The sequence below is a fragment of the Canis lupus genome, chromosome 20 (assembly GCF_003254725.2).
Source record: "Canis lupus dingo isolate Sandy chromosome 20, ASM325472v2, whole genome shotgun sequence".
NCBI classification, from domain to species: Eukaryota; Metazoa; Chordata; class Mammalia; order Carnivora; family Canidae; genus Canis; species Canis lupus.
In genome coordinates, this window is record NC_064262.1 from 24,060,780 (window position 1) to 24,085,734 (window position 24,955).

The 24,955-nt window shown below is 38.3% G+C and overlaps 1 long non-coding RNA gene across 2 annotated transcripts; it reads right to left on the minus strand.

The window, feature by feature from the left end:
* Window positions 1-1,136: 1,136 nt before the first annotated feature.
* On the minus strand, window positions 1,137-11,947 carry LOC112666043 (uncharacterized). Of its 2 annotated transcripts, none has more exons than XR_007404321.1 (4): window positions 11,821-11,947; window positions 11,668-11,736; window positions 10,705-10,802; window positions 1,137-6,674 (listed from the first exon to the last, which is right to left on the minus strand). It is a non-coding gene; the product is annotated as an uncharacterized LOC112666043 (long non-coding RNA). The 2 variants fall into 2 exon arrangements; XR_007404320.1 differs by lacking the exon at window positions 1,137-6,674 and adding an exon at window positions 6,707-8,261 and having other exon boundaries at window positions 11,821-11,946.
* Between the last annotated feature and the right edge of the window lie 13,008 nt (window positions 11,948-24,955).

Here is a 24,955-nt window from a genome sequence, read left to right on the forward strand (position 1 = left end):
ATAGAAATCTCTGAGGCCAAGACAGGGACTCTTCATATATATACATCACAGGTCTCAAATACACTATCAAAGTTATAAAGTAAGTACAGAACATTGTGTATTGCATGCATTCATTTTTTTTCATTTTTATTTTTTTAAATGCAGGGAAACATATCTAAGAAGATTAAAAAGAAAAAACAAACTTGACAATCCCCAGGGAGGGGAATCAAGGGGCTGAGACAGAGGAAGAAGGGAGTTTCAGCACAGGTAATCTTTTGGACATTTTTAATTTAAATAAGTAAATAAAATGTACAATATATTCTATTTTAAATCATTAAATAAACAAATTTTAATTATAAAAACACTAAGTTCTGCCTTATTTTTTTTTTACATTAATGGAATTTTACTGAATGGATTATTCTGCAACATGCTTTTTATCACTTAACAATGTCTCTTACAATTTTTTTTCTGTTTAATACATAGGAGACAATTGTATTCTTTTCAAAGCTGCACATTATTCCAACGTAGATAAGCTAAAGTTTATTTTTAAATTCCTCTGTTAATATAGTAAATCATCAGTTGAGGGCCAGTCAATAAGTGCTTCATATCCTAATTTAATAAGTGCTCTACTCTTAATTTACTATTAACTCTTCCTTTGGTCTATTAGTAGACAATAAATATAAAATAGCAAACATGCTCAGCCTTATTAATAATAAGTGAATGTTAAAATAACAATGGGAAAAATCCATTACTTACCAAAAATCCATTACTTGTGGATAATAGAGCATTGTTATATGCTTCAAATAAAGTATAAAATGGGACAATTTGAATGGCAACTAGCAATTTGATTGAGAAACATTAAAATGCATATATTTTTCTTCCATTAATCCCATGTCTATGAATTACTTTCACTTAAGCAATTAGGCAAGTTAGCAAAAAAAAATGTGCAGATGTGTTTTTGTGAAAGTAAAAAAAAAAAATGAAGATAATCAGAATAGCTAATTCTGTTAATTTCCTATGGCACATCCACATAATAAAATACTACAAAACCATTTAAAATAAAACTGTAGAGAATTACTTTTTAAAAAATTGTTAAAAGACAAAGTCAGATTACCAACAATATATAAATCATTATGTGGCTTGGAAAAATAATCTACTTGCATAGAAAAGATCTGGAATATATAACAAAACATTAAATAACAATTTTTGCCAAAAACTGGAAGCATGGGTAATCTTAATCCCTTTACTAGTAAGTATTTAATTTTTTTCTGAAATTAGCATGTATCATTTGTATTATAAAGAAATAACAGAAGGGAGGGCATCTGAGTGGCTCAGTTAGTTGAATGTCAGACACTTGGTTTCAGCTCAGCTCATGATCTTGGAGCCCCATGTCCTACTCTGTACTCAGTGGGGAGTCTGCTTGACATTTTTTCCCTCTCTCTTTGCAACCCCCACCCCCACAGTAAAATAAATAAATAAATCTTTTCTTGTTAAAAGACAGATTACTCAACAATTACTAAATCTTGCGGGGGGGTGGGGCTTGTTTGTTTTTTAGTTTAGTAAACTAAACCTTAAAAGAATGTGGGCAATATAGAATGACAACGCTATGGCTAAAGGCTGCCCCTAAATAGGTGATATGATATTTTTAAATATATTCTTTGCTGCTCTGTGAAGTATTTATAGGAACTCCCTGAATCCCAACCTCACCTAATAATGCTCAGAACAGAATACTTATGATGACATAGTTCTTGTTGGCATATACACATTTCCTTCTATGGATTGCACGTGAAGTTTGTAAAGAGACCATGTAGCATGGCTTTGTGCTAAGTATTCTCCAAGGGCTTTGGTTTTGCTATATAATTGTTCTGTGTTTGGGGGGGGGGGATTTAGATTGGTAAATCATGCTCCCAGTTGGAATCCTCCTTTCCCAATATATTCTTCAGTGAAAAAAAGTAGCTTGGAAGCAACACGGACCATGGGATCAGTAGGATACCAATTTCTTCAGAGAAAAATAACCTATATATAAGTATGCTTACTATTCAAATCGGTTCTTGATTACTGCGAGCTTACACAGCAAATTCAGATGACAAGGGATTCTGTATTACCCAAGTCTATTTGATGGCTGTAGTTGGATAGTGAAGGAATTTTCAGAATATGTATCAAAATCTATTTCTTTTCTGAATTAAAAATGGAAAATTCTAAAGTTAATTAAACATTGGATATTATATCTTAAACAGTCAAGATGAGATTTCAGGAGATCAGGTGATTTTTATTTTCTTCTCTATTTCCTTCTGCATTATAGAAACTTTCTTTTTCTTTTTTTTTACCTACCCCGCCCCACCGCCACGTATTAAAGAAATTTTCTAAATCACACTTGAGTGTTTTGTTATGTTTTGTTTTAAGAATTTGAGCAGTGACTTATATTTCAACATTTCTTTCAGAAAATAAAGATCTAAGTCAATTTCAATGTTAGTTGGCCGCTGGAATGTTGCTTAGTCAACATAAAAATCATCACATAATGTCACAAACTTGCTTGATCAGAATAAGCTTCACAATCATCTGAATGAGAAATATTCTAAGAAATGTGTTTTTTAAATGCCCTCAAGCCATTCGGCACAATGCTAAATAAAATTCACTATCTCTTTTACTTACTATATTAAGCCACAAAACCTTTGAAAGAAAAAATAATCTGTAGTGAAATAGGAAGTAAAATTATTTTTCTCATGACAGCTATGTCTTTTAATAAGGTCACTATAAATTCAGTACAACTAATCTACTTTTGCTCTGTCTTGTTGAGATCAATTCTTCAATTGCCAAAGCAATTAAAAAATGTCCAAATTAAAATCAATATAATTTATTCCAGAATCTACTCTCATTTTCTTGAAATGATGTACCTGAGGTCTTTGAAGAATGACTGATATGAGTGTAAAAAGTAAAACTTATCCTAAATACAGCAACATAAATACAGCTGTAGCAGTGAAAACAGTGAAGCTTTTATTCAGTGTCTGTGGCTTGTGGGGTATTATGAGAGGCTGTCAAATGAAAATGTTTAAGGTAAGAATGCCTTTGACATGAATTCTACATCCCTAAAACTTGTACTCACATAGAGGTCAGATGGAGGATTTGCACAAAAATATCCTTTGGTGTTTGGGGCAGTTCATTGTCATAATGACCCCATAATGAATGATGTTCCCTATGCCCATGCCCACACTCCATTGTCACTCTTCTTATCAAGCCTATCTCTACACTCACTTAAATTTTGTCTGGCCTTGTAACTTTCTTTAACCAACAGAATCTGGCAAAAGTGTGTTGTGTTCTGCACCCTTTGTGCATGTTCCATAGTCAAAGCTTAACAGACTTAGAAGCTTCTGTTCTCATCCTTTTAAAATGCTGAGACCGGGCATCCCTGGGTGGCTCAGCGGTTTGGCGCCTGCCTTTGGCCCAGGGCGCAGTCTTGGAGTCCTGGGATCGAGTCCCGCATTGGGCTTCCGGCGTGGAGCCTGCTTCTTCCTCTTCCTGTGTCTCTGCCTCTCTCTCTCTCTCTCTGTCTCTCATGAATAGATAAATAAATCAATCTTAAAAAAAATAAAATAAAATGCTGAGACCACTGGGACGCCTGGGTGGCTCAGTGGTTGACCGTCTGCCTTAGGCTCAGTGCATGATCCCAGGGTCCTGGGATTGATTGAATCCCACATCGGGCTCCCTGCAGGGAGCCTGCTCTCCCTTTGCCTATGTCTCTGCCCCTCTCTGTCTGTCTCTCATGAATAAATAAATAAGTAAAAATCTTTAAAACCCTGAGACCACCCTGCCTGAAGAAACGAAAGAATATGAAATAAAAGAATATGTGGCAAGAAGCCCCATCAGGTGTGCTTGCCAAATCCACCCAAACCAGAAAGCAGAACTGCCTGACCTCCCAGGGGATCCATAGGTTTTGGTTTCAGCTGCTTAGTTTAGGGGTAATTTGTTATGTAGCAATAAGTAAAGCACAGCATTAGCTATTTATTCATCAAGAACGGTCTACTGAGTGCCAACTGTGTGTCACTGGCATTGGAAAAACAGAGATAAGCATCAAATGGTCCCCTTTGCATGGAATTTACATTCTACTGTTTGAAGATAGAGAAGGGAAGGACCGAAGATTAAAAACAGTGTGAAAAATAATAATATCACATGCAGAGAGGTGAGGGCAGTGATAAAAGCAGAGCAAGATAAAGGGATGAAGGGGGACTTAAGTGGGCAGAGTTGGGAGAAGATGGGTAGAGAAGATTTGTCTGGTTTGGTGACATTTCATCAGAAAGCTGAATGTTAAAAGAAAAGAAGCCAGGCAGACAAAGTAAGCTTGCCATGCAAGCTCAGGGGCAGGAGGGCAATGAACGAGGCATAGGTTCCTGAAGAAGAGGGCCAAGGGGCAGGTGCCTGAAAGAGCTTGAAGGACCTTGTGCATCATAGTAAGAAGGTCAGTTATATTTCCATTAGAGAGGATTTACTCCACTTTTAACATTTAGTTATCCCTAAACACAAAAACACATTGTTGTAAATAATTCAAGTGGTGCGGCAATAAACTCTTCTCTCTGCCCTGCTCCCGTAAAGCCAGCAGGCTGCAATGGCCATTTCATCCCTTGATTTAAAAATAAAATCTGCATCATTATGAGCTCTGGAAGGTTTCTGTTGCATGGATCCATACTGGAGGAGCAAAAATTCTCTGCTGGGAGTAATATCTTCAAATTAACTTGTTTTTACCCCAGGAATCCCTGATACTGGAGGGAAGTGTAATTCGAATATGGGTCCAGTGATTTGGAGCTTTGAAAGCAGGCATTAACAGGACAGCTCTGCGATTGAAGATGCCGTCATGGTTACAAATTCAGAAGGAAACTTAGCTAGGCAACAGAGGACTTTTCACTGCTCCTCATACCATGCAGTTGAAATAGTGGTTGATTTTACAGCTAATAAGGCATTAAACTGGATCTCTTAAGCTTTTTATATTGAAAGTAATTGTAAATTGAATTTGCTAAAACAATAACTTAAAGAGGCAAGACTTGAATGTTGTCGGAGCAAATCAAATGATGATGCGGAATGTAAAGAGCCGCTGAAACAAGTGTCTTCAAGTGCTTTATCGATCTGCCAGAAGCAGCTCCCATCCACTGAGCTTTTCTTGGCAAGTGGAATCATTGCACATTGATTATTCATCATGGAGTCAGGCTACAGGGTTCTGGCTCCAGACAGGTCAGTCATTTACATTTCAACGCTTTGATTCTTAAGGAAGATAACCTACCTACCTACCATAGAAAGAGAAGATACAACACATGTATCTTGCCTGGGATCAGAAGCTAGAGCTGGCCCATTTTCAGGAGGGGATAGGAAGGAAAAGGCAACTGTAAAATTTTAAGTTAGCTCTGTGAAAACATTCCAGTTATCAAAATGACTGTATTTGTTTGTGAGGGCTACTGTCACAACATACAGTAGATTGGGGGGTTTAAACAACAGAAATGTATTATTTCACAGTTCTGGAGGCTAAAAGCCCAAGTCAAGGGGTCATCAGGATTAGTTCCCTCTGAGGCTTTGAGGGAGAATCGGTTATATCTCTCCTCTAGCCTCTAAAATGCTGGACATCCTTGGCATTCTGTGGCTTAAAAAAGTATCACCCCCAATCTCTGCCTTTCCTTCACTTGGTATTCCCCTATATGGGTATCTGTCTGTAAATATCTCCTTTTTATAAGGACAGTGGACTTACTGAATTAGAGCCCATCCTAATTATCTCATTTTAACCTGATTACATCTTTAAAGATCCTCTTTCCCAATGAGATCACATTCTAAGGAATTAGGGGTTAGGACTAAAACACATGAATTTTGAGGGAGAAGGGACACAGTTTAATCCATAACAGTGATAACACCAAAAGGTAGAGAGACACTTAAGCATTCTCAATTTTGGCTCTGTGACATAATCTCCTGGAATGCTTTGAAGAGTAGCTATGCTTGGACCCCACCCTCACTGATTTTGATTTAATTGGCCTGGGTTAGGGACCAGGCATTAGCATCTCAGGTGGTTCTAAAGTGCAACAAGGATTGAAAACTATTCATAAAATGCCTCATTCACTAGAACATTTAAGAACAGGGGTAACTATCATTCAGAAGCGAATCTATAAATAGATCAATTATTTTAAGCACCATGAGAGCAAAGACTATCTGGTCTTTGCTCTATTTGGTCTCTATCCGGATATATAGGTCACCAATATATCCCTAGGACTTAAGAGCGTCTGGCCTGAGGTGACTGTCCCATAAATATCAATGCAAGAATGAATACATGAATAAATTCAGTTCAAGTCATATTCACTGAATACCTACTATACACAAAGTATTGCAGAAATGTAAATTTTTTTAGTAAATGAATGAGTGAATGAAAGAATGAACTCATATCTAACATTCCCTGCTGGTCTACTTAGAATATATAATGGTGTATTACAATATACAAATGAGTAGTATGCTGAAACAAATCCACTCTAAAGTACTTATTTTAAATCAACTAAACAGCCAATAATTTGCCTAGAATTTTTTTTTTTGTAATACCTCTTACATAACTAGACCTAAGGGCCATCCTCTCTTACTGAGAGTGGAGATACTTAGATGACACCCAATGGTTGACACACTCTTGGTTGACATGTTTCAGCATTCTTGCAGAATGTCCAAGAGTTGCCACCAATCTGTAGGGGAGAGATGGACAGTGCACACAAAATCATTGTAAACAATACTCGTGTTCAAAATAACATCATTCACATGCCATTGGCAGTGGAGTAATCAGCCTAAGACACAGACATCAGGGTTAATCTTTCACAGAATTGGTTAGAGATTGACTAGAATAAAGAAATAAGCAATCACCTATTCAATCTAATCAGTTTTCATAAGCAGACTAAATAGTTTTAGTCCAGTGAAAAAGCTTCTTTGGTGGCTTCTTTTTCTGCTTCTGCTTCTTCTTTTTAAATAGCTCTAGAAGATTATGGGAAATTTCATTTACTTGTTTGTTTATCCATCTATCCAACCAGGTCTGCTATTAGCACATAGTATGCCCCTATGGAACTTGCAAAAATGGGACCTCCTTGGTAAATAAATTACAAAATAGATGTTCCTCCTTAGGGCTGTTACAGGCTTATGTCAGGGTACACACCATTTCAAGGTGGATTTTAGTGCACTGCCTCTTAGCTAGACATCTCCATGTAGGGTGCTAATCACCATATAAAGAAGCCTTGCATACAGCAAACATTGATGAGGTATCTACTATGTTCCTGGACTGTGCTGGGCTCTGGAGATATGAAAATGAATGAGATACAGTCCTGTCCCTTGTGAAGTCCACAGTCCTTATGGGCAGAACTGAACCAAACGAATAACTGTAGGATAACATAAACAGGAAATGTAACTGTGGAATATAGCCAGGGCCTTAGAGAGGAGGAAATACTAGAGATGGGTCTTAGAGGGTGAGTAGGACTTTATCACATATCAAAACAAAACAAAAACAGAAAGTAAATAGAGAATGCCAAATCGTGATCACTGTAAGATGTGATCAGGGGAAAGCAAGCAGTCCTAAAGAGCCAGAGAGAAGAATGAGTTCAATAGGAATAGCTGCAAAATTAGTCTGGAATGTTGGTGTATGTTGGTGCTAGACTACTCAGATTAGATAAAGATGGATCAATTCTTTTAAAATGGTGGGGTAGGGTGTGGAGATTTGAGTAACCCAGATAATGGAAGGAAGGAAAGAAGGAAGGAAGGAAGGAAGGAAGGAAGGAAGGAAGGAAGGAAGGAAGGAAGGAAGGAAGGAAGGAGGTTTAACAAACCAGCACTCAGGAAAGATGCACATATTGTTTATCCCTGAAAATAGCAAATTTCCAGCATCATATGGTTTCTGCTCTTTAAACCCCATCTTCACAGGTCATATTTATGAATTACTTGGCTTTCCAGATGAATGGACCTCCAAATGTATCATGAAGTATTTCATTTAAATTTATGTGTTCACTAAAAGGAAACTGAGGCACCAACCCAGATTAGCCAAGCCATTTTGGTTTTGATATTTAAATCCAAGGTACAGAATAATTTTCCAATACTCTTTCTTGTGCAAATAAAGAAATGAAAGCCGTGTGGCTTCTCATATTAACATTGCTGATGAGTAAAGATGCTGTTAATCCTGGGGTATGGACTGCTTTTCCCTGAAGCCAGCAAATATTTTTTTAGTAAAGTTGGCATACACCCCTCTGAGTCTTCAGTTTATGACCATCTTCTTTCTCTTCCCTGTTTGATCTCTGCACAGCAGAAAGAAATTGTAGTAATTAACAAACCCAGTTTATGGTCAGTATTGATTTGAAATTATGTGGTATCATAACACTTTGTGATTGCTCAGTTTCCGTGAAATTTCATATTAGATCACTTTTTAGTGAAGCTGTCAGTCTACATTCTTTCTCTTTTTCAGTTGCTTACATTTTCCTAGCGCCTTGGGGCTCTGTAAGTTCCTACTCAGCTAAAATAACACAGAATCTAATTTGAAAAATCCAGTGGAGTTTAACCATAAATTATTCTGTGTTATATTCAAAGGCTAGAGGTTTTGAAATTGATCACATCAGCAACGATTGGCTCTAATTGCATTAGGTTATTTGATAATGTTCTAACATACAATTTGCACAGTGTTGCTTGAAAGATAATCTTTCAGGATGAATGGAAGCATCAGGAATGGAATGTAAAAGGAAACTGTCAGATTTGCAACCAGTTACAGTTCTACAGAAGACCAAATTAAATGCCTTGTCAAACTACACAATTGACATGTATCAGTACAACTCAATAGATGGGGAGATTTTGAGCAATAATCATTTTTACCATAATTCTGCTTTGCTATGTAAAAAATATTTTTATAATCTTCTGTGAACTCCTTGAGGGTAAATTAAATAGAGCTTGCCTTTGCATCTCTACTGGGACTATATCCAGTACATACTAGGTTTTCAAAAAAATATTAAACAAATAAATGAATAATGACAACTTTTTCCTATATACCGAACTCTGCACAAAATACTTTATGGGAATTTTCTCATTAATTCTTTACAATCACACCGTGAAGGCATTACCATTGTTAATTTTACAGATGATAAACATGAGCTTTGAAAGGTCACGCAGCTAGTAAAAGATAAAGAATGGGTATTGGTAGCTCTAAGTTCCTCATTCTTAACTGCTGTGTTATATTAGATGAATGCATAAAAAGTATAAGCGAGTAGTGACTCATGTGTGTGAATCTTTATTTGTGCAGTGTGAACACAGTGTAGACGTGGCCATGGGAGCCTGTGTAGGAAAACAGTCTGGGTGCTTTTCTTCTACTCACACTCACTATACGTCTGACATCAGATGTGTGGAGGTTTTCCCAACACCAAGCAATTATTTGTGACACCAGCTCGGTATGTCCTACAACTCAATTCAATTCAATTCTGACAATAAGCAGAGTACAGACCCCACTGGTTAAGGGCTTAGACCTACAACACTGGCCCTGCCCCCCACCTCAGATGCCAATCATAAATCCCAGGTTGTCACCTGTACTTCTGACCAGCCAGCTATAAATCAGAGGTTCCCATGAACCCCTTCCTGGGTTTGATTATTTGCTAAAACAACTCATAGAACTGAAGGAAATATTTACTTACTTTTATCAACTTATTATGCAATAAAGGATATGATAAAGGATATAGACGAATAGTCAGATGAAGAGAATCATAAAGTGAGGTCCAGAAGGGTCTTTAACATAGGAACTTCTGTCCCCATGGAGTTGGGGGCGGCTCCCTACAGCATGTGGTTATTTTCATCAACCTGGACACTCTTCGAACACAGTACTATAGGGATTTTTATGGATGGATTTATCATGTAGACCTGATCAACTGTTCACTCAATCTCCAGTCACTCTCCCTTCCCAAAAGATGGGAGGTGGGCTGAAATTTCTAGGCTTCCAACTATTGCTTACTCTTTCTGATACCTGCCCTTATCCTGAGACTATCCAGGAGCCCACCAAGAGTTACCACATGGAAGTAAGAAGTTCCAAGGGTTTTAGGAGCACTGTGCCAGGAATTGAGGCAGAAACTGATATATATATATATATATATATATATATATATATATATATATAATATTATATTATATTATATTATATTATATTATATTATATTATATTGTTTCACAGACCCATACGTCATACATCCTCACAATCCATAGATCAGGAAGAGATGCTACAGGGAGAGATGCTACCTGTTATTGAGCCAAAGGAGATTTGGGTCAGAATCATCCTTTACTCATCCATGAGTAATGAGTTGCCATTACTCATGAAATCATTGGGACATTCTGCAATTCTTAATTGTCTCATTCACTTTTCCTGTAAAAGGCATGAGGAATTCACCTACCCACTCAGGTGAGTAGAAACCATGTGAAATTATGGATTTGTCTCAGCACATTTTTGTATTAAATATTCAAGGTCTTGGAAAAACATTATTTTGAGTTAGACTTTCCAGAAAAGAGACATGTAGCTAAGAGAATTGTATTCAATGATCAAAGTATAACTGATTAGAATCAACTCTTGGAGGGCAGGAACATTACTTATGTCATAAATTAGGAATATAGCTATGACAACACACAATTATTGGGAATTCTGAAACTACTTTCAAAAGAAATCTTGATAGTTGGGTCTAAAACATTAAACAAAGTAATGAAAAAGGCTCTTACCTTGTGATCAAGTTCATTTGTATATTGGGACCCACAAAACAGAGGCCACCCCAGTGGTCCAGCCCATGTCATAAATCCAAACCAAAGGCAGCCAGCTCCTGGGAGAAATATCTTCCAGTCAGGGAAGCTCAAAACACACCAAACACAAACCTCCAACTTAGCTTTAGCTAGCTTACCTTACCCAAGAAAACAGGACCCACTAGCTTTATAAGGAAAAGTAAGACCTGCTAGCTCTATAAGGAGATCTCCAATCTCCTAGCCAACCAAGCCCTATTTCCATGTTGCTGTGTCAAACTCATTCTTGCCCTAAACCCTTCCAGAAAAATGTGCCACTGCTTGTGAAGCAGTGTATTTTCCCGATCCACAGATTATTTTCCCTTGAATAAAAGACATCAAACTCATTGCTAAGTTTAGTTTTGTCATTTGACACTTAAAAACAATCAGGTCTAGGGGCATCTGGGTGGCTCAATGGTTGGTGTCCAACTCTTGATTGTGACTCAAGTCATCATCTTAGCATTGTGAGATCAAGTCTCAAGTTGGGCTCCTCACTGAGCAGACAGTCTGCCTGAGATTTTCTTTCTTCCTCTCCCTCTGACTCCCACCCCATACCCCATTCTCACCCCACTCACTCTCTGTCAAATAAAAATAAATAAATCTTTTAAAAAATCAAGTCTCAGTTAAAACCCTGGTTCTGCCATTTACTACCTTCATGTTTCATTTTTCTCAATAGCTCCATTATAAACACCATGGATGTGGCAATCACATTGGCCATAGTCACTGCGACATTTAAAGAGAGTAATAAGTAACAGTGATAACAATAATAGAAAACAATTTTGATTACTTTACATCTGCCAGCGACTGAGCCCAGTAAACAAACAAGCACTTACCTCACTACTACAATGCACTGTTACAAAGCTCATTTTATGAATGAGCAAATTTAGGCTTAGAGCTCAAGTAACTTACCTGCAGTCACTCAGATAGGATGTGGTTGAATGGGGATTTGAATTCAAGTCATCAAATTTGTAAGCTAATCTGAAAAAAAAATTGTTGCAATTAAAAAAGGTAGCAAGGAGGGGGAAATGAAGGGAAGAGACAGAGGATTAAGGAAAACCTCACTAAAATATAGTAGGGAGGCTGGCAAGGGAGCTCTCATGCCCACCACTCCTAGTCAATTGCAAATCAAACCAGAAGAGATGGACCTTGCTCAGGATACTACTTTAGGTACTATTTTACTACCCAGCAAGGGAAAGATTTTCCCCTGTTCTTGGCAACAGCCCGGCCAATGAGAGATAGTCACAGGTCAGCCAATGAGAAGCCACTCTACTTCCAGCTCCCAGTTTACTCCAATGTTGTTTTTGTTGTTGTTTAAGTCTCCCAGCTCCCCTTTCCTTTACCCTATATAAAATAAAAATGTTCCTCTCTTTGTTTTGTGGACTGGCTTATGATTTTTGCTCTAGCTTCCTTGTCCTGGATTGCCACTCTCTGCTTTCCCAGAACTCATTTTTTTTCTTGTAAACTAACTAGCAGTTTTATTTTTAAAATTAAAGGATGGACACAAAGAAAAGGAAGAGGGAGGAAGGGGGCAACCAGGAGGAAGGATGTGAGGGAAGGAAAATTGAAGGAAAAAGTTAATGAAAATGGAAAAGAATAGAGAAAACATCACAGGGTTGTGGTAAGGTATAATTGAGACACATAAAGCAAGTTCAATGTGCCTGATACTATTATGTCTTAGGATTGCTACATATCAGTAATCCTTGGGAATTAAATGTCGGTATCAATGGAAGAACCTACTGTAAATAAGGCAGTATAACACAAAGCAAATTTAAAAAAGAATGACTTAGTCTGTTATTTATTGAAATTATAGGCAAAATGCATTCTCCTAACTCAGACACATAGCACTGAAATCCTCCTTTGTCTGTTGAGCAAAGGGGATGGATGTGCTCTAACAGGGGAAGTGTTTCTCCCCGCAGCTTCATTCACAAGTACAAAATGACAGCACTGAGGACCTGGCTTGATTTGTGGGCATCAAATAGATCTAATCATTTCAATGACAAAAATAGCCAAGGAAGTCAGTTTATTCAGTCAGGTTTACCAGGCACTTCATTCCACGTTGGACCACCCTGAAATAGCCCTCCCATTTCCTCTCTACCATTCACAAGAAAGAAAAGAAACAATCATGTCTCAAAGAGTCACTTACAGATGCAGTAGGTGGCCACAGGTGAAAGTATATTTCACACAAAATGATTTACCACCTACAGCAGAGATTCAACACTGGGGAAAATGGGCCATTTGGAAGCAGTAAGTGCTAAAAAGGAATGCAGCCCTAGAAGGACATGGGTGGCAGGCTTTGTATCCAAAGTGCTAAGTAAGATTCCAGAAGCCATCCTGAAACTGTGGGAAGGTACACTCAGGTACGTTAAGTGCCTTGAGACAAAGAGTCTGAAAAATCCATTTTGTCCTTTAAGTCACAGCTTAAAAGCCACTTCATTAGAAAAGTCTTTTTGATCCTCTGCCTAGGCCAAGTTCTCTGCATAGGCTCTCAGAACATTCCATTCTTCTGTCTCAGAACTCTTGCAAAAATGTTAATGTTTTACTTTTTGTTCTAACATTTAAAAGTACATAGAGAACCTATGAGTTCCTATGTATTCCTGGGAACCTCTGAAGAACTACAGGATTTCATTCAACTTGTGTATTAAGTGACTGAAATGGGGAATGTTTGTCCACTGGTTCCCATGTCATGGTCTGGGATGCCCCAATGGGGGGGGGGTGTTAACACTTTTACACTGCCAGGTTTGCAATGGAATGCTTCAGAAGCAGACAGAATAGGTGGAAAGTTTCCCACTGGTGTCCTGCAGGAGGCAACAGAGAAGCCCCAAACAGCCCAGAGCAGAAAGTGAGAGATCTGTGGTGCAGCCTAGGGAAGGTGCCATCAGGTTTCACCTGCAGGACCCTGGGCACCACAGCAACAGCTGGAGTGAACATGGAGCTGGGGTGGGCGGGGTGGGGGGCAGGGGGCACAGCCAGGACCTAAGGAAAACATGCCTGACACAACTATAATGCCATTGCCACAGCTAATCAAATTCATTCGAATGCCTTGAGATCATCTACTACTCAGTCGAAAATCTGATTCTCCCAATTGACTCAAAGAGCTCTTTTTAGAGTTGCTTTGATCTCACTAGAATCCAAATAAGGATCACAAATTATGTCCTTAGTTAAGGTTATGTTCTTAAATCTCTTTTACTCTAGAACAATCCTCCTTCACCTTTTCAAATGCGATTGATTTACACTCAAAAAAACCCCCCAAAGCTGGTGTCCTAAGACTGTTCCACATTTTGGATTTCCTTCATTAGAGAGTCAGTTCATGTTATATCTTTATCTCCAGTATTCCTATAAATGATCATAAATTCCGCAGTGTTTATTAAACTCAAATAACTTTGATGGCAAGAAAACATTTTAAGCAATGTCATGTGCTTCAAAGTACATTCCATCTGAAGACTCATGCAGTAGAATCAATGGTGGGTCCCTAAAAGTTATGTCCACATCAAAATGTCAGAACCTGTGAATATTAGTTTGCACAAAGTGGCAAAAGATGTGGTGAATTTAAGGATCTGAGGAAGAACTTACCCTAGATTACCTGGGTGGACTCTAAATGCAAGCATACTTGCAAATATGTATATTTAGAGAGGCAGAGGGGGTTTGGGGACAGCCTCACAGAATCTAGTGAAGATGCAGCAGAGATTGGAGTGATGTGGCCATTCACTCAGGAACCCCAGGCCAGCATCCAGCAGCTGGAAGAGGCATGGAATAGATTATCTCCTAGAGTCCCTGGAATGGAGTGCAGCTTTGCTGGGTTTCAGACATCTGGTCTTAAGAATTCTGAGATGGGAAATTTTAGGTATGATCGCCTCATTGTCAAGTTCCTCACAGACTTTCCTTTAAATAGTTCCACTCATTGATGAGTGTGGCCTGCATTAATTACTATTTCAGGGTAACAGAATTGTGATTTCTGGACTCTTACTCCTTCCCACTTTATTAAGAGTTCTTTATAAACATAGACTTTTCATTATTATCTTGGGCTCTTGCTTACTCTAAAATGCAACTCATGCAGGAAACACTAAGGATAAATATTTCATTTCTCCCTTTTAATTGCTATACTCCCAAGTAAAGAATTGACCATGGTAGTATTTTTATTTTTAAGCTTAAGATTTTTTTCTAAGAACAGCTTTAGGTTCAAGGCAGAATTGAGCAGAAGGTACAAAAATTTCCTATTACCCTCCCTATGCAACACATGCCTAGCCTGCCCACCGATTAATATTCTCCAGCAGAGTGGTTTATTTGTTACAAATGACACATTTATAAATTGTATATCATACTTGTACATTGACACATGATAGTTGAAATCCCATAACTTGTATTAAGATTCACTCAAGGTATTGTATATTGCATAGGTTTGGACAAATATATAGTGACATGTATCCACCATTATAGTATAATAAAGAGTAGTTTCACTGCCCTAAAAATCCTGTTTTGCCTATTCATGATAGTAATTTAAATCCTTATTTGCATCATTAATATCTATCTCCCCCATTAGACTCCAAGCTCTGTGAGAACAGAAAATCTGTCAACCTTCTTCTGTTTAATCCCTAGTGCCTGCCACAGGGACGGAGCGCCCCTAAGCAGTTTTAATAAACTCTTACTATCCCTAAGAAATCCCAGAGTCCCAAGAGGAATGTAGAACCACCCCACACACTTCTGCCTATCTTTCTCTTCGATCACAAAGCAGTGATCGAAGGTTTCTGGTGGAGTTTTTTGTGTTTTGGGGTGACTTTTGGGAGGGGAGGAGTTGCCAACCCTAAGGAAAGAAAGCAAAATCATTTTAGGCAATTTCAGCAAGAACTTGGGAAAAGCACCAGACATTGACAGGAACAGGTCTCAGGGCTGCTCAGCTGGCATTGTGGCATGATTTTTTTTTTTTTTTTTTTAACCAGAACTGTCAGCTAGGATGTAGGGGACAGGGAGGGAGGGTACTTTAGCAATCATCTCATCAAGTGCTTTTATTTATTTTTTTTAAGAGAGGGAAAGTGGAGGGAGGGGCAATGGGAGAAGGAGAGAGAAGATCTTAAGTAGGCTCCATGCCCAGCACAGAGCCCAACTCAGGGCTGGATTTCAAGTCCCTGAAATCATGACCTGAGCAGAATCAGGAGTGGGATTCTCAACAACCAAGGCACCAGTCTCCCCTCGTCAAGTACTTTTAGGCAGTCCAATTCAAAACAGCCATCACTATAGTAATAATAATTATTATTATAATTATAGTAATAATAATAATGATGATGGTAATAAAACTAAATACATCATACAAATCCCTAGGCTAACTAAATCCACATCTTCAGGATCAAGCTTGGGAAGGCACAGAGTTTCAGGGCAGAGGCCTCTCTGGAATTCCACTTAGTCCAGCATTTGCATACTGAAGCTGTGTTACCTGAAGAGGCTTTTCAAATTACTGAATCCTAGAATTTTGCTCCTTGTATATTCTTCTTCAGTGGTATGGGAGCGAAGCCTGGGCATAAGTATTTTCTTGAATCTCTTTTGGTGCAAGCAACAAAAACCAACTCTAGCTTACTTAAGGAAAAATAAATATTTTGGAATATTATGATGTGGCTTACAGAATCAAAGGAAAAGCTGAAAACATAGGCCTTTAAACCCATAAGAACGGGGACAGTTCCAAGGGCCTGAGTAGCAACAACTCAAGGGTGGTTTCTCCACTGAGAAACAGAACAAATTGGACCTTACTGTTATCCATGCATGTGCCACTCTACCTGAAATTAAACTCCACTGGGAAAGAGTGTGACTGACCTAACCCGAGTCACATTCGTACTTTTTGGTCAGGGAAGGACAGACCATTCAATTATCAATCCCATCAAAAATGCAAATAGTAGAGTGATAATTTATCAAAGACAAGAATCCATGTACAAAGAATAGAGAATAGGGCAAGGATACAGGTGGAGAGCAGATGTCCACTTCTACTTCCCCAAGGTTCAGCAGCCAGGTTCAAGACCCAGTGGCTTGGTTCAATCCCCAGTTAGGTATTTGAACTCTCCCTGTAACAGACATATCAACATACTTGAACATAACCTCCCCAAATTGACTCAAAGTGCTTTCTTCTTGGAATATGCATACCCATTGCTTTTCCAAAGGACTCTGTCCTCCCTCCTGGTCTTGTTGTATTAACGGGGTATCTCAACTCACCCAAAAGCATCAGCTCTTCTCCCCCCAGCTCAGTCTCCAAGGTCATCCTGGTGTCTTATTATTTCTTAAGCTTTCCAGGCATACACTTCCCTAAGTTTTTTGCACTTGCTGATCTGAGTGGAGCTTGCTTCCTGCAGAAGCCACATGGCTTGCTCTCCTTCTCCCTTCATTTAGCTGTTTCTTTTAACATCACCCATTTGAAAAACAGCTTCATCTCCCTCCCTGCAACACTCTTCCTGCTTTTTATTTTCTCTATTTCACTACCTGACATACTACATATTTTCCTAACATACTTATTCAGAGTCTATCTTTCCTCTTTAGAATATAAGCCCCTTGGGATCCCTGGGTGGCGCAGCAGTTTGGCGCCTGCCTTTGGCCCAGGGCGCGATCCTGGACACCCGGGATCGAATCCCACGTCGGGCTCCCGGTGCATGGAGCCTGCTTCTCCCTCTGCCTGTGTCTCTGCCTTTCTCTCTCTCTCTCTGTGTGACTATCATAAATAAAAATAAATAAATAAATAAATAAATAAATAAATAAATAAATAAATAAATAAAAAAAATATAAGCCCCTTGAGGTCAGGAAACTGGTCCATTTTATTCACTGCTGTATCTCCAAACTTATTATAGTGCCTGGTGTATTGTGGATATTCAATGAATCTTTAATGAATAAATGTATAAACAAACCTATGAATAAGTTCCTTGAAATTCATGTATCAGAATCAGCTGTGCAGTTTGTTTAAAATTCAACTTCATGGGACTCCTGGGTGGTTCAGTGATTAAGTGCCTGCCTTTGGCTCAGGGCATGATCCTGGAGTCCCAGGATCGAGTTCTGCATTGGGCTCCCTGCATGGAGCCTGCTTTTCCCTCTGCCTATATATATCTCTCTCTATCTCTATCTCTGTCTGTCTCTGTCTCTCTCTCTCTCTCTCTCTCTGTGTCTCTCATGAATAAATAAATAAAATCTTCAAAAAAAAAATAAAATTCAACTTCGTGTCCCTACTTCCCACCTACTGAATTGGAATCTCCTGCAGATGGAGCCTAGGGATCTATCTACATTAAGAATCTTCCCAAGTAGTGCTAATGAAAGCTAGAGTTTAAGGATTGTTGTTTAAGGATTCTCCAAAACCAGCATAAGCCTTCTTCCATGGTACACTCCAATGAATGTTTCAAGATAGCTCTTCTATCTCCTTCCCCCAAAGCTAAGACTGATCCCTGGCTGAAAGCCAGCAAAGAAATAGGATCCTCCATCCTATAACCACATGGAACTGAATTCTCCCAACAATCTGAGTGAGTCAAAAAGGAGATTTCCTACCCCCTCTACCCACCACTCCATACCCTCAGAGACTTCAGCTATGAGCCCAACCAGCTAGCACCTTGATTTCAACCTTGTGAGTCCCTAAGCAGAGGACCCAGCTCAGCTCATGAAACTTCTGACCAGAAGCAGTTTTGAAAGAGCTATGGGATAAAAAGTAGATGGTATCTCAAACTATTACGTTTGTGGAAATTTGTTACAGCAGCAATAGAAAACCAGTACAGCGGCTGATCCTGTTTTGGAGGGGCATATCATGGGAGCAGAACGGACTTTAGGAAACACTGTTGTAAAGAAATGTGCCCATATATTTTCAGTGTTAATCCATCGGAAAGGTTTCAAGAAGGTTATTTTTTTTCTTCTTTATACTTTTCTGTATTTTCTAAATTATCTGTAATGTACATTTGTTACTTTCATAATCATGAAGTCTTATTTTAAATGAAGATTTATTGTGGGAAACTCTGTAAGACAGAGGTTTGCCAAGTTTATTCCACGAATAAATTTTAAGAAAAAAATGAAAGAAAACCTACAGATTAAAAGAGATTTAAGAAGGATGCCTGGGTGGCTCAGTGGTTGAGCATCTGCCTTGGGCTTAGGGCATGATCCCAGAGTCCTGGGATGGAGTTCCACATCGAGCTCCCCATAGAGAGCCTGCTTCTCCCTCTGTCTACATCTCTGCCTCTCTCTCTGTGTCTCTCACGAATAAATAATAAAATCTTAAAAAAAAAATAAAAGAGATTTAGGAGATATCAATTGATTATAATTTATGGACCTTACTTAAGCCCCAAATCAAACAAATCGCAAATTAACTAATTATGTGTAACTATATGTAGTTATCTGATATGTTATACAATTATATATAGTTGTATGATATATAGGCATATATAGTGGTGCATAGTTATATAGTTATGATATATACAAGACAATTGGAACCTGAATTATTAATAGTTAAACTTGAGTATGATCTTGGTATTATGTGTATATTTTTAAAATACGTCCTTATTGCTTAGAGATATATATATAGAAATATGTGTGGAAATATATTACTTTAATTTTTTGGAAAAAATTAATTAGAAAAATATTTAGTGGAGGTTGTGATGTGCTTCCCAGACATAAAACTGAAATATTCATTCCTTAAGATGCTGAGAAGGTTGGCTACTGACTGTTCACTCCTCAAGCCCCTCTAGAAGTTATTCTCTTACCAATCCCACTTCTTTCACTACCTAACAGGTATTGATCCGAAGGGTAGCACCCAATAAACTTCCTGTGTCCTAATCTCTTAGAATCTACTTACCCAGGAAACCAACCTGGATTGGCAATGATGTCAATAATAAAAACAAAGTGAAAAGAGTCTGTCTTTCAGAGCATACCACAAGGGGTTCCAAGCAGGATTTGTGTTTTTCAATAATCTTTGCAGAAACTGACCTAGCCAGTGATAGAGCCTTGGAGCCAAGTTTCTCACCTATTGGACACGATTCACCATGACTGGCAGCCACCTGTGTTTTTGCTGGACTCCACCAGGTGCTTCCAGGACACTAAAGATGTGAGTGGGAAAAGGGCAAATATGGATGTGTGAACAGTAGTGAGCATACGCACCCAGGCACAGACAGGCTCTGAGGTGGGATGATGCACCATGCGCAATGGATTCTGAGGTGCACCAGGCAGCTTTCTCAGCCATGGCAGCCTGCAAACAGATGCAAAGGACCGGATATATCTGTGATAATGAAGTAGAGCATGCATTTTCTTCATCCATGCTTTGAAGCAGAGCTGTTGGCTGTATCAGATTACTTAGACCAGTAACTGAGATAATGAGCTCAGCTGAGTTAAACTCGAAATTGGCTACATAATGCTATGTTTATTGCAGCACTAGATGCCAGTGTCTACAGCAGGCCCAAGGAGAAGAATAAAATGAATTTCTATTTAGGTTTTGCCTTTCTAACTTTTTTTTCCTACCCCTCAGAACTTTTCTCCATCCTAATATCCCTCCCATCTTCTTTTCTAACTCAAGGACTGGCAAAGTACAGCCCCTGAGGCCAAATCCAGCCAGCTGCCCATCTTTCAATGGTCCTCAAACTAAGAATAGTTTTAAAGGATTGCACTTTAAATGCTTGTATAAGTATCTATATAATGGCCTCAATTTTGCCTCTTCGCCTGCAAAGCCTGAAATACTTATGATCTGGTCCTTTAAGAAAAAGTTTGTTGACCCCTGGTCTAGCTCACAAAGCAGCATTCATGGAGAGGAAAATTGCAAGTGGGTGCCCATTTTTTTGCAATAGAGTTGTTCATATATCTGTGAAGGACTTGGGTATACACACCAGATGAGTGTCCAGATGTAATCCAGGTGAAATTTTGTCTTGTGCTCACACCTCAACAAGGCTCTTCCTCCTGAGCAGGTTCCTACTAGATGTCCTTTCTAAGGATTCATCAGTTCCTAATGGTTGTAGAACAGATAGTACCTTTGTACTCAACCATTTGATAAACATGTATTGAGTGCTGGGTAAAGATGAGCCAGGCACTGTGACAGAGGATGAACACACTTCAGTGAATAAAATGCATACATCCAGGGCCTTGTAGAGATCGCAATCCAATCAACCTGTGCACAGTCCACACATGTGTATTCCTTAAATGGTGGTTTGCAAACCAGCAGCATCAACATCACCTGGGGACTTGGTAGAAATGCAAATTCTCAGGCCCCACACTAGATGTATTGAATCAGAAGTCTGGGGGTGCTGGGGCCCAGCCGTCTCAAGGATGAGAACCACTGAGCTAAGTCAATAAGATTTGTGCTGGAAAAGAAATTTCACAAATCAGGTTTTAGGAATGCAATTGGCTCTTTACATAACCCATGTTAGATGGTACTTTGGGTACCTTACTATTCTCTGTATTTATTTTTACTAAAGTTAAAGGAAATTGAAAGTATAAACACACTACAGAATGTATAGGTTGCTTAGTATATGCAGAACACTGAGGAGCAAATGCTGGTTGCTTTGCTGCCTTCCCAGTAAAAAAGAAAGTGAACCTGTAGCATCAGCATCATTTTATACCAGGAATTGGAAAACATTTTCTGTAAGTGCCCAAATATTAAATATTTTAGGTTTTGTGGGTCATATTGTCTCTATCATGACTATTCAACTCTGCCTTGGTAGCACAAAAGCAGTGTAACAATAGATGATATTAAATAAATGGACATAGTTATGTTCCAATAACATAACCCCTTTATTTACAAAGGGGTGCCTAGGTGGCTCAGTTAAGTGTCTGACTCTTGATTTTGGCTCAGGTCATGATCTCTGTGTCATGAGATAGAGCTTCATTTGGGGCTCTGTGCTCAGCAAGGAGTCTGTTTGAGATTCTCTCTCTTCTTCTCCCTCTGCTCCCTGCCTCTGCCTTCATGTTCTCCCTCTCTTTCTTTCTCAAATAAACAAATGAATCTTTAAAAAATAACTTTATTCACAAAAACAGGCAGCAGACTCATGGGTTATAGTTTGCCATGCCCTGTCATGTATCCTCAAATACCATATACTGTAATGTATGACGTCATAAATCAACCTGTATGGTTCCATGATACATTTCGTCCTGTTCACAATTCTTACACAATTCTCCCTACAATTTTGTCATATCTGATCACCTAATTTTCACTTTACAAAGTTCTGTTAGAATCCTGCTTGTACAAAAATTTCTCAGAGCAGTAGCCTTCTAGATATAGCCTTACTCCAATAAGAATTCACATTCTACTTGTTTACTATCATAGTATTAACTGTTGTGACACCTTGAAGTTAATATTATTATTTCAGAGATTAGAAACTAAGACTTAGAGAGATTAAACAAATTTTTGAAATTCATACAAATAAGTTTTGGAGCTAAGGCTCAAACTCTGTTTTTTTCTAGCACTAAAGTTCAGAACGTTAGCCATTACCAGATACTGCCTCCTTTATGCAGTGAACAGCCAGTGTGTGCTTAATGTTTAACCACGAACTGGGGTCAGGGTACAAATATAACATTTATGTTTCATTGGCTATTTCTCTTCTTGACTCTGTTCTATGACTCTTAACCCAGATTCATGTCAATCAATATCCTTAAGTCTCAGGACAATCACACTTATATTGTAGATGGGCCATAACCCAAAACCGTAAGTACGATACTAGTTAAATAATTCTAGAATAACAAACATTTTTAATGGCTCAGTCAATAACAATATCATTTACAACATGATTTTGAGTCATTTTTCCAAAGTCTAACTCTCCATGTGACCAATGGTAAATTTTTCCCATCTTTGGATATTAATTTTCTTACCTGACACTAAGGATCTTAGTCTATATATTATCAAGAAGGCTATTTTTTAGTACAGAATTCTAATTCTATAACAATATGACAGTCTTCCTGCAAGTATTCCACTATTAAGGAGACAATCCCATGTGTTTTTCCATGGTTACAGAATGAACTATTCTGTTGATACATATGCTAAACCGATGGTGCAACTTTGTAGGATTTATTACCTAAAAAATTAAAGGAGAGAATCCTTGCAAAATGTGGAGCAGAAATTAATGCCTGCAGCCACCATCATTTCTAAAAAAAAAATCATAAACAAGCTAAAAATGATAACATTTTCAGGGAGTTCATGTGCAATATTCTGAAAATGAGAAGAGAAAATAAAGTGTGTTGAATCTGAGAATATAAGCCGAGCTGTACAGATGGGAACATCAGTGAACAAGCAACCATATGTGTGTTTTCAGGTCAGATGGAAAGCCACTGAAAATAGATCCAAAAGCACCAAAGCCTGACAGGCACACATTTGAAAGAGGGGAATTTAAACTCAACCTCTATAGAGGAAGAAAAAGCCTCACTGTCATCATATTTCCCTAATAAGACTGACAGGTCGATCTTTCAGAAAACAAGAGGAGCCCAGCCACAGGAGAGAAACATGGCTTACAATAATCAACAAGGAAAGGGGTTCCAGGCTTCCCTAAAGATTCATCAGTTCAAGCAGGGCCTGCTTCAGATGAATTTGTTTACCATTCAAAGTGAAATGAAAAAAGTGAGGACTTTTTTCACGAAGCTGGATTCATTTAATTTAAAGGATGGTTAAAAAAAAAAAAAATATATATATATATATATACACATATATATGGGATCCCTGGGTAGCGCAGCGGTTTGGCGCCTGCCTTTGGCCCAGGGCGCGATCCTGGAGACCCGGGTCGAGTCCCACGTCGGGCTCCTGGTGCATGGAGCCTGCTTCTCCCTCTGCCTATGTCTCTGCCTCTCTCTCTCTCTCTCTCTGTGTGACTATCATAAATAAATTAAAAAAAAATTAAAGGATAGTGTTGTTTCTTAGATTATGCTCTTCCTTTTTTATTGTCACAAAATTTATTTCTTCTAAATGAAATGATAAGAGTCAGTGACCATTGGCTTGGCATTCTTCCTCACTGTCTTCACTTAACAAGATAAAAGTTTGTCAGCTTGCTTTCAGCTCCATCAAAACAAAATTTGAAATTTCTTTTAGTTCATGAAATCCAAGACCATGGACCTTGTTTATGTGATGCTTGGATACTGTTGTTTTGTGGATCCTCACAACAGTTTCATTGTTGAGAGACTGGTTGAAATGCTTTACATTTGTTAGGCTGCCCTCCAAATCTAGCAAGACATGTACTGACATTTTTAAAAATGTATTTTATTTATTTACTTATTTTTTTTAATTTCAGGAGTAGGATTTAGTAATTCATCACTTACATACAACACCCAGTGCTCATCATAAGTGCCCTCCTTAATACCCATCCTGTCTTTTGCCCATCCCCCACCCCACTCTCCTTCATCAACCCTCACTTTGCTCTCTATACTTGAGTCTTTTATGATTTGCTTCCTTCTCTCTTTTTTCTTCCTCTATGTTCATCTGTTTTGTTTCTCAAATTCCACATTTGAATGAAATCATATAGTATTCATCTTTCTCTGACTGATTTATTTCACTTAGCATAATACAATCTAGATAATACATGTCATTGCAAATGGCAAGATTTCACTTTTTTGGGTGGATGAGTAATATTCTAATATTACTCATTATATATATATATATATATATATATATATATATATATATATATATACCTCTTCTTTATCCATTCATCAGTTGATGAACATTTGGGCTCTTTTCCATAGTTTGGCTATTGCTGGTAATGCTGCTATAAACATCAGGATGCATGTACCCCTTTAAATCTGTGTTTTTATGTCCTTTGAGTAAATACCTAGTAGTGCAATTGCTGGGTCTTAAGGTAGCTCTATTTTTACCTCTTTGAGGAACCTCCATACTGTTTTCCAGAGTGGGGATAAGGAGTATATGGGAAATCTCAGTGTCTTTCTCTCAATTTTGCTCTGAATAAAACTGCTCTAAAAAAATAAACTGTTAATATTTTTAAATGGCCATCCCTAACATCTCTGTCCTCTCTCATAGGCAATGCAGCCTTTGGTACCTAATCACAATTGACAGAAATCTCAGTGGTGTACTCTGAAAATTCACAAAAGTCATCTGTACCTTCCAAGGAACACAAGCAGCAATCAACAGATAGACATTCATCCTCACCCACCACCTCCATGACTCAATATAAAAGTTTCCCCCAAACAGCAAATAAGATGTAAGTGATTTTAAATGTTTATGTATCTTAATGTGGTGTAATCTATCAGAATGCTCCATAGCATTTTGGATATATTC